At 37.8% G+C, this 8,637-nt stretch overlaps 1 non-coding gene across 1 annotated transcript; it reads left to right on the forward strand.

The window, feature by feature from the left end:
• Positions 1-8,157: 8,157 nt before the first annotated feature.
• Positions 8,158-8,264, forward strand: LOC145007809 (small nucleolar RNA R71). Its single transcript, XR_013663173.1, has one exon. It is a non-coding gene; the product is annotated as a small nucleolar RNA R71 (small nucleolar RNA).
• Positions 8,265-8,637: the final 373 nt, after the last annotated feature.

Consider the following 8,637-nt stretch of genomic DNA (forward strand, 5'->3'; position numbering starts at 1 on the left):
ATATACTTACACAAGGGTTTATAACTTCATCATTTATTAATTAAAGGCATTAGTCTTATGTGCAATGACTACTTAAGCTTTCTTGCATACATTTCTGTTACACATGTTAAACATATTGCGTCCCTCAAATTAAGCAAGGGTGTGTTTTTGTTCCATGATTTCACCAGAATAAAGGGGCCATAAATGCACTATATTGTATATTGGCTCAACTAAACATTTAAGTCCTCAAAGAATCGTCAAAAACAATATTAGCATGAAATCCTAATTGCTTTACCAAAATTTTCTAAATTAACCTAGCAATTTTTATGCAACTTTTTTTTTTTTAATTTTGTGCCTAGGATTCTAATGTAACTAATGTAATCAACGCCCTACCCCACACTTAATTTATGCAATGTCTCCATTGCATAGTAAAACATTTAAAGAACATAAAAGTAAAAAAAAAAAAAAAAAGAGAGAGAGAGAAGTGGAACAGACTCCCATGAGATAGAAGTGGCAAGGTTGATATTTCCTTTTTTGAGCTCCTTCTTTAGTTGACCATGGCATCAGAACACTCATCCATGTCTTGGTTGTCAAACGTCTCGTGTGGTATAGCTCCTAATATATTGGAAAAAGCTTCTTGGAATTGCCTAGAAATGGACTTCATAAATGTGCATAATGCCCGCCTCAAATGGAATCAAATCAATACTCGAAAAAAAAAGTCGACGGAGTAGCAACACGCCGAGTTGTAGTGGGAAAACTCGTCGTGTTGGATCGTAATTCGGGTAGAAATCATGTATTTCCTCTAGAACTTGTCAAGTTGTGTTATGACCTCGACGAGTTGAAGCCTCTGATCATAAAATTTCTAATTTCTGCTTCAGTTGCGATTTCTTGGTCAAAGAGGGTATTAATGCAATACACCTCTTCAGTAACATGACCTCTTCTAACAATTATAATCGTCGGACTCAAAGTATTGCTCAAACTCTTTAAATCTTCACGTAAATGATTCGACCCTCACTTTATTTGCATCACGCTTTAATTAATCGATCTACTACATAATAACAAGGAAAAACAACTATTAAATCTAAAATTACAAATTACTAAAAGTTTCAAAATAACCAAACCATAACAAATTAAAACACACAAAGCAAATAAAAATTGTCTCAAACACTTAAACAAAAATAAATTGAAAAGGATAATAAATCATCTTCTTCCTCTCCTTCGGCTCTACATACTCCTTCTCCTCCTTGTCTTGCTCTCCAAATATCCTCCCAACATGGATGACACATATATGGAGGATGCGAATTAGGGTGTTGCATGTTCATTTGGTTCATCATAAACTCCAAGGTCATGTTGGTGCGATTCACCCCACGAGCCAAATTGTTTTGAAATTCCCTCATGGACAAGTTGTATGGGTCCATCTTCAACGGGAATTACCGGTGGCTCCTCACGCATGGTTGCGGGTCGATGCCTAACTCCACTTCCTGGTTGTTTTGGTACCAAAGCTTCATCATCATCGGGAATAGAAAATTTTCCTCCTCCATTACCTTCCATAATTGTAGCCCTCTTATAGAGAAGAGTGCTAAATAATCTTGTATGCATTATTGTGAGAAAATTTTCGGTCCCTCTCTCAAATATCCCGTATGACCTTGCCAATTTTTTCACAAACATGCCCCCACAAATCCGTGATGCCTTCATATCCTTGACTCCTCCCTCCGCCAAATACTTTGTCAAGCAGTAACATATGTTGCAAAAGGTGTTGGGTGTGATAATGCTCCATAAGAAAAATAGATCAAGATTTGGAACCTTGTGATATTCTTTCCTCATGTTGATGGAACATGCGATGAATCTGTGAATGAACCTATGGATTGGTGACCGAATGTCACCTTCTTGTGCTACTGATGGAATATACACCCCATTAGCGATTGTAGTCCACCAATTTGCACTAATGACCCCATCTGGAAACCCTCTATGAAAATGATCCAAAAATAAACCAAACGCTTCACTCATCACCTCCGATCTATTGTACAAATGAATTCTCCATGTCAATTCAGCAACAGTGCACTCTTTATATTCTCCTCCCAGACAAAAAGTGGAACTATTTGTATCAAAAGAGTCATCACTACCCCTAAATCAAATTGCCGCATAAAAATCAAGGCAAAACTCGTTGTAAATAGGCTCTTGTATTTGAAAAAATCTTCTCCAAGCATTACACATAACCCTTACCCCCATCATTCATAAACACTTTTGTTAAGTATGGGTTCATTGCTTCAACTAACCCAACTTCCCCTAGCCATTTCCAGTTCACTTAATTTGCAATATAAAACTCTTTCCATTTCAACTTCTCTAAATTGCTTCTCCATTCAGCTAAAGTTCTTTGTGAAACAACTTGTGGAAAATTATACCAAGGGAAATCCTCTTGGTCTCTAGGGATTTGTTGACCTCTACCACTTCTTCTCATTTTTTTGCACATCAAATAACATAGGAGACAAACAAATACCAAAAATAACTCAAACATAAAATTTCAAATAGAATTGGGCATTCTAAACAATGAACTCGTCATGTTGTATGAACAACTCGACGAGTTTGATGAACATTTCGACTAATCTGTTCTGAATCAAACCAATACAACCAAACCAACTTAAGATCACTTCAGGGGTTTGTTCAGGGAACTATAAGATGCATTTAATCAAAAGAAAGACAAGTTTAAACAACCTAATTTGACCGAAATCGAAACCCTAGAGTTTATGCCAAGTTCAAAAATCAATTTTTTCAACTAAATCAAACACCAAACTCTTAAACATCTTAATTTTAATAGATTAAAGTGTGAAAAACCTTACCTGTGTTGGAGAAATTCTATTAGAACCGTAAGGAGTATAAGATTGTTGCACTTGAGAGGAAAACTCGACGAGCCTTAGGTGCAGTGGGTGAAACTGATGAAATTTTCCCTTTTAGGGTTAAAACCCTTATTTCACTGAGTTTAAAAAAAATCTTTACATTTTCAATAATAAAGGGCAACACGCTGAGTTGAGAGTCCCAAACTCGCCATGTTGGAATGGGTTCTAAGCAAAAATCATGAAATATCGCCCAAACACAGTGAGTGCACATCTCTTACTCGCCGAGTTGGGAGTTCCGAACAAAATATTTAAGTTTTTTCACAAAAATGCTTCCCACACCCCACGCTAATGCCTTGCTTACCCTTATGCAACATTTAAAATATTTGAAGAATAAGACTAAAAATCCTTAACAAAACACAAAAAAATAAAGGAAATAAAAGACGAAAATTAAAAGAAGGAAAAGGGAAAAGAAAGCAAACTCAAATGATGGATTGCCTCCCGCAAGCGCTTCTTTTTTAGGAGTCTTTAGCTGGACTCCTTCCTACTCTATGTTGTGGCGTCTTTCTCCAAATCCATGCCCTCTTTAAACCTCTATTCGCTTGGCATTCCTTCGTCATAATGCTTAATTCTATGCCCATTGACCTTAAAGATTGACCCATCCTTGTTCCACAACTCAATCACCCCATATGGAAATACTTGCTTAATATTAAAAGGATCGGACCACCATGTGCATAATTTTCCCAAAAAAAGATTCATCCTTGAGTTGTAAAGAAGAACATTTTGACATGTTTCAAATTCCTTGTTTTCTTTTAGCCTTGCATCATGCTACCTTTTAGTCTTCTCCTTGTAGATCAACGAGTTTGTGTAGGACTCATTTCACAATTCATCTAAGGCATTCATTTGCAAAAGCGATTGGCGCGTAACTTGGTTCAAAATTGCTTGTTTTTAAGGACCAATATGCTTTATGTTGGAGTTCCACCCGTAGATGACATTGTTTCCGATAAACTAATCTATAGGGTGTGGTCCCAATGGGTGTTTTGAATGTCGTCTGGAATGCCTAAAGCACATCATCGAGTTTGTCTGCCCAATCTTTCCTATAGCTACCTACCGAACTTTCTACTATTCTTTTAAGCGCCCTATTCGTGATCTCGGTTTGCCTATTCGTTTGTGGATGATATAGTGTTGCAAACCTATGTTGTACACCATATTTTTGTAACACCTTTGCCAGTTGATCATTAGCATAATGGGTACTCCTGTCATTGATAACTACTTTTAGCACTCCAAACCTAGAAGATAACCTCTTCAGAAATTTCACAACTACCCACACATCATTGGTGGGTAATGCCTACGCTTCTGTCCATTGCATAGATAGTCTACTACCACAAGGATGTATTTATGCCCTCTAGATGATGGGAATGGTCCCATGAAATCTACATCCGCACATCAAAAACCTCACAGACTTGGATGTTCCTTTGTGGCATCTCATTCCTTGCAGATAGATTTCCCGATCTTTGGCAAGAACCACACTCTATCACATGGGTGGCAACATCTTTGAAGATTGTTAGCCAATAGAATGCTGCATCAAACACCTTTTTTGCCATGTATTGAGCTCCATGGTGTCCTCCTGTGGGCCCATTACGGTAATGCTCTAAAATGTCATGAAAACACATCTTCTAATTATCCCATCTAAACAACTTCTAAAAAGATAGGGCTAATCCCAGAAATAATATTTAATTTCAGAGAAGAGCTTTTTCTTTTGCTGGTGGGTTATCCCTTTTGGAAGAAAATTTAATGCTAAGAAGTTTGCAATGTCAGCATACCAAGGCTCTTCCCCCACTATCATCATCAAATATTCATCTGGAAAGCTATCCCCAATTCCCTTATTTTCCATCTCATCCATCTCTGGATTTTCCAATCTAGATAGGTGGTCAGCTACGAAAATTTCCATCCCTTTCTTGTCCTTGATCTCGATTTCAAATTCTTTAAATAAAGCACTCATCAAATCGGTCTTGATTTCGCATCCTACTTGGCAAGCAAATACATGATAGCAGAATGGCCAGTAAAAACAGTTGTTTTAGACAATATAAGGTAAGGGGAAACTTGTCAAAGGCATAAACCACGACCATTAATTCTTTTTCAGTAGTGGTGTAATTTTATTGGGTCAGGTTTATGGTCTTGCTCGCATAATATATGGGTTGAAAGTGCTTATCAACCCTTTGACCAAGCACAACTCTCAAGGCATAGTCACTTGCATAACACATTATCTCAAAAGGCAAGTTTCAATTTGGGGTGATAATGATCGGGGCATTAGTCAATTTTTCTTTTAAAATCTCAAAAGCGTCAAAGCATTCTTTAGAAAAATTAAACGGTGCATCTTTTAAAAGTAGTTGAGTTAAAGGTCTAGTGATTTTAGAAAAAGCTTTAATAAAATGGTGGTAAAAACCTGTGTGACCTAAAAAACTTCTAACACCCATCATATTAGTTGGTGGGGGTAATTTGGCAATAGTGTCGATCTTTGTTCGATCCATCTCAATCCATTATTTGGACACTTTATGACCTAAAACGATGTCTTCGTTCACCATGAAATGACATTTTCCCAATTTAGGACTAAATTGGTCTTTTCACACCTAGCAATCATCAAATCAAGGTTAGTAAGATAATTATCAAATGAAGAGCCAAAACTAGAAAAGTCATCCATGAACACTTCCATAAACTTCTTCACCATGTCGTGGACTATAGCCATCATGCATCTTTGAAAAGTACTTGGTGCATTGCATAACCCAAAAGGCATGCGTCAGTATGCAATTGTTCCACTTGGATAAGTAAAACTCATCTTCTCTTGATCATTAGGGTCAATAGGAATCTGGAAATAACCAAAAATCTAAGAAACAATAATAGCAATGACCAGATAATCACTCAAGCATTTGATCAATAAAAGGAAGAAGGAAGTGGCCTTTGCAAGTGGCATCGTTTAGCTTGTGATAATTGATGCACTCCTACCAACCGATTACCGTCTTTGTAGGTATGAGCTTTTTCTTCTCGTTTGTCATCACTCTCATCCCTCCTTTCTTTGGAACAACTTGAATTGGACTAACCCATTGACTATCGGAAATTGAGTATATTATCCCCACATCTAAGAGCTTGACAACTTATTTCTTGACCACCTCTTACATGTTTGGGTTCAACCTCCTTTGATGTTGCACTACTGGTATCGCGCCTTCTTCAAGGTTGATCTTGTGCGAGCAATAAGAGGGAATAAAACCCTTAATATATGTAATTTTCCATGCATTGGTATTTTATCTTCTTTAGAACCTTCATAAGATCTTCTTTTTTGGTTAGTGTGAGGTCAGAGGCAATAATTATAGGTTTTTAACCATCATCTTCTAGAAAGGCATATTCCAAGTGTTTCGACAAAGTTTTGAGCTCTAATTTTGTATTATGAACACCGAACACGTCGAGTGTATCAACAGACCTCGCCGCATTATGACCATTTAACCCGTTAGGTCGCATTTTTTCATTCCAACATGCCGGTTGGTCTTTTCAACTCGCCGAGTTGAGTTTTCAACATATCTTGTTAATTCTATGTATTCCCTTTCTTCAAGTAGTCTCTCTATCTGTTTTAGATCTTTTTCAGCATTAAATTCGTCTTATGAGGTCAAGGTGGATCTATTTACCTTGTCTTCTTCCCATCCCACCAATGTTTTTCCATTAATTCTTCCAAAACATCCATCGAGGATGCCGTGTCGTCACTAAACGTAGAATGCTTCATGGCTCAATCAACTCCAAATGTGACTGAACCATCCCCTACCTGGAGATTAAGTTTAGACTCTCTTATGTCTACTATAGTGCAAGTGGTGTTTAAGAAAGGTCTTCCTAGAATAATAGGCACTTGATGGTCTTCTTCCATGTCTAGCACTATGAAACTGGCAGGAAATACGAACTTATCAACTTTTACCAAGAGATCCTCACAAATTCCCTTTGGAAACGTCACCATATTTTTTGCTAGATGAATCGCATTCGAATGGGTATCAACTTTTCAAGGTTCAACTTCTTGAAGAAAGAATAATTCATAAGATTCACACTGGCCCCCAAATCGGCCAATGCATAGCTTGTAGCCAAATTACCAAGTTGACATGGTAAATTCAAACTACTCGGGTCACGCATCTTCTTTGGTAATTTATTTAACATCACAGTCGAGCAATTCTCATTTAGGATGACTTTAAATGCCTTTTCCATCGTTTTTCTAATTGTAAGAAGGTCTTTTAAGAATTTAGCATACTTGGACATTTGTGCAACCGCTTGGATGAATGGAATGCTAATTTAAAGGGCCTTGATGTACTCCAGGATCTTTTTGTAGTCTTCACTCTATTTATCTTGTCTAGCTCGGCCCGGGAATGGAAATAGAGGTTGATACGACTGAAGTGGATGGTTATTTTTCTCATCAAATGGAACACTTGTCGAGTTCTTTTCCAGAACTCACCGAGTTGCTTCGTCCATTTGCAATTCTTGAGTTTCTTTTCCTTTTTCCTGCAACACTCTTGGATCTTCATTTAGGATTAGGGTTAAATAAGTGACTATTTTACCGCTCCTAGTTGTCATAATGTTTTCTTGTGCCCCTCTTGGATTTTTTTCGGTGTTGCTAGGAAGTCAGGCCGGTGAACGCTCGTTGCCCTAGTTTCTTCTTGATGTTGAGCATTAAGGCTTGCTGATTTCTCATCAATGCTTGCTGCTCTTTCATAATTTCTTTTTACTCTCGTGTCGCCGCATCGATTTCATTGTATATCTTCTCGGATGCGGATACAAATCGTGTAATCATATCTTGAAAATCCATATTCTTTTCTTGAACCGACTCTTCTCTTTGATAAAAGCCTCACGTCTTTGCCTATATTTTCCCTCCTTAGCCTTCTTATACTCATCATATGGTAGCCATTCCTTTTTTGAATTTCACCAATCTTCATAATACCTATCCCCACTTGAATAACAAACTTTAACTTTTCGGTTCCCGTTCTCATCAAGGTTACAATCTTTAGTAAGGTAAGGCCCGCTACGGTTATCATATCCTACCTAAATGGTGTGGATGGACTGGTCTATATTTGTCATCCTATGATCCTTACTTTCCAACTTGGCCATCATTGCCGCCATATAATCTAAAATTGAGTCCACCGCTCCTCGAGTTGAGTCATGTCTCGGGTTATGATATTCTCTTGAGAGTTTAGAGAATTCTTCAATCAACACTTTTATCACCACATGTGACTTCTTCTTGAGTGGTCCTTGGGAGTCAAGTAACTCCCTAGTTGTGACATTCACTCCATCATAAAAGATGTAGACTTCTTGTTGAACGTTTAGGTCATTTTGAGGGCAGTTCCTCAACAATCATTTGTATCTTTCCCATGCCTCATAGAGTGACTCTCCTCCCAATTGTTCAAAGTTAGCAATTACCTTCTTCAATTTCGCTACTTTGGATGGTAGGAAAAATTAATCTATGAATCTTCACGCATCTTTTTCCATGTGGTTCTTGACCCTGGAGGTAGTGCTTTTAGCCAATCTTTTGGGGCTCCCTTGAGGGTATACAGTTTCGCACGACACATTAAGGATTTTGAAGTAGTCAGCTATGTCGTTGACCTCTTCTATGTGCTTGTATGCATCTTCGTGATCCTTTCCATAGAACAAAATGTCCTTCAGCTGGATAAGGATTTGACCTTTCAGCTCAAAGTTTGCTATTGTTGGAATCGCGGGTTACCCGAGTCCTGGCCCAGTATCGTCACGCATCCTTTGTTTGTATTTGCCCATTGGTATGTCTATAATGTTTTCCATTTCTTCTTCT

The sequence above is a fragment of the Lactuca saligna genome, chromosome 7 (genome assembly GCF_052625555.1).
Source record: "Lactuca saligna cultivar CGN05327 chromosome 7, ASM5262555v1, whole genome shotgun sequence".
Lineage (NCBI taxonomy): Eukaryota > Viridiplantae > Streptophyta > Magnoliopsida > Asterales > Asteraceae > Lactuca > Lactuca saligna.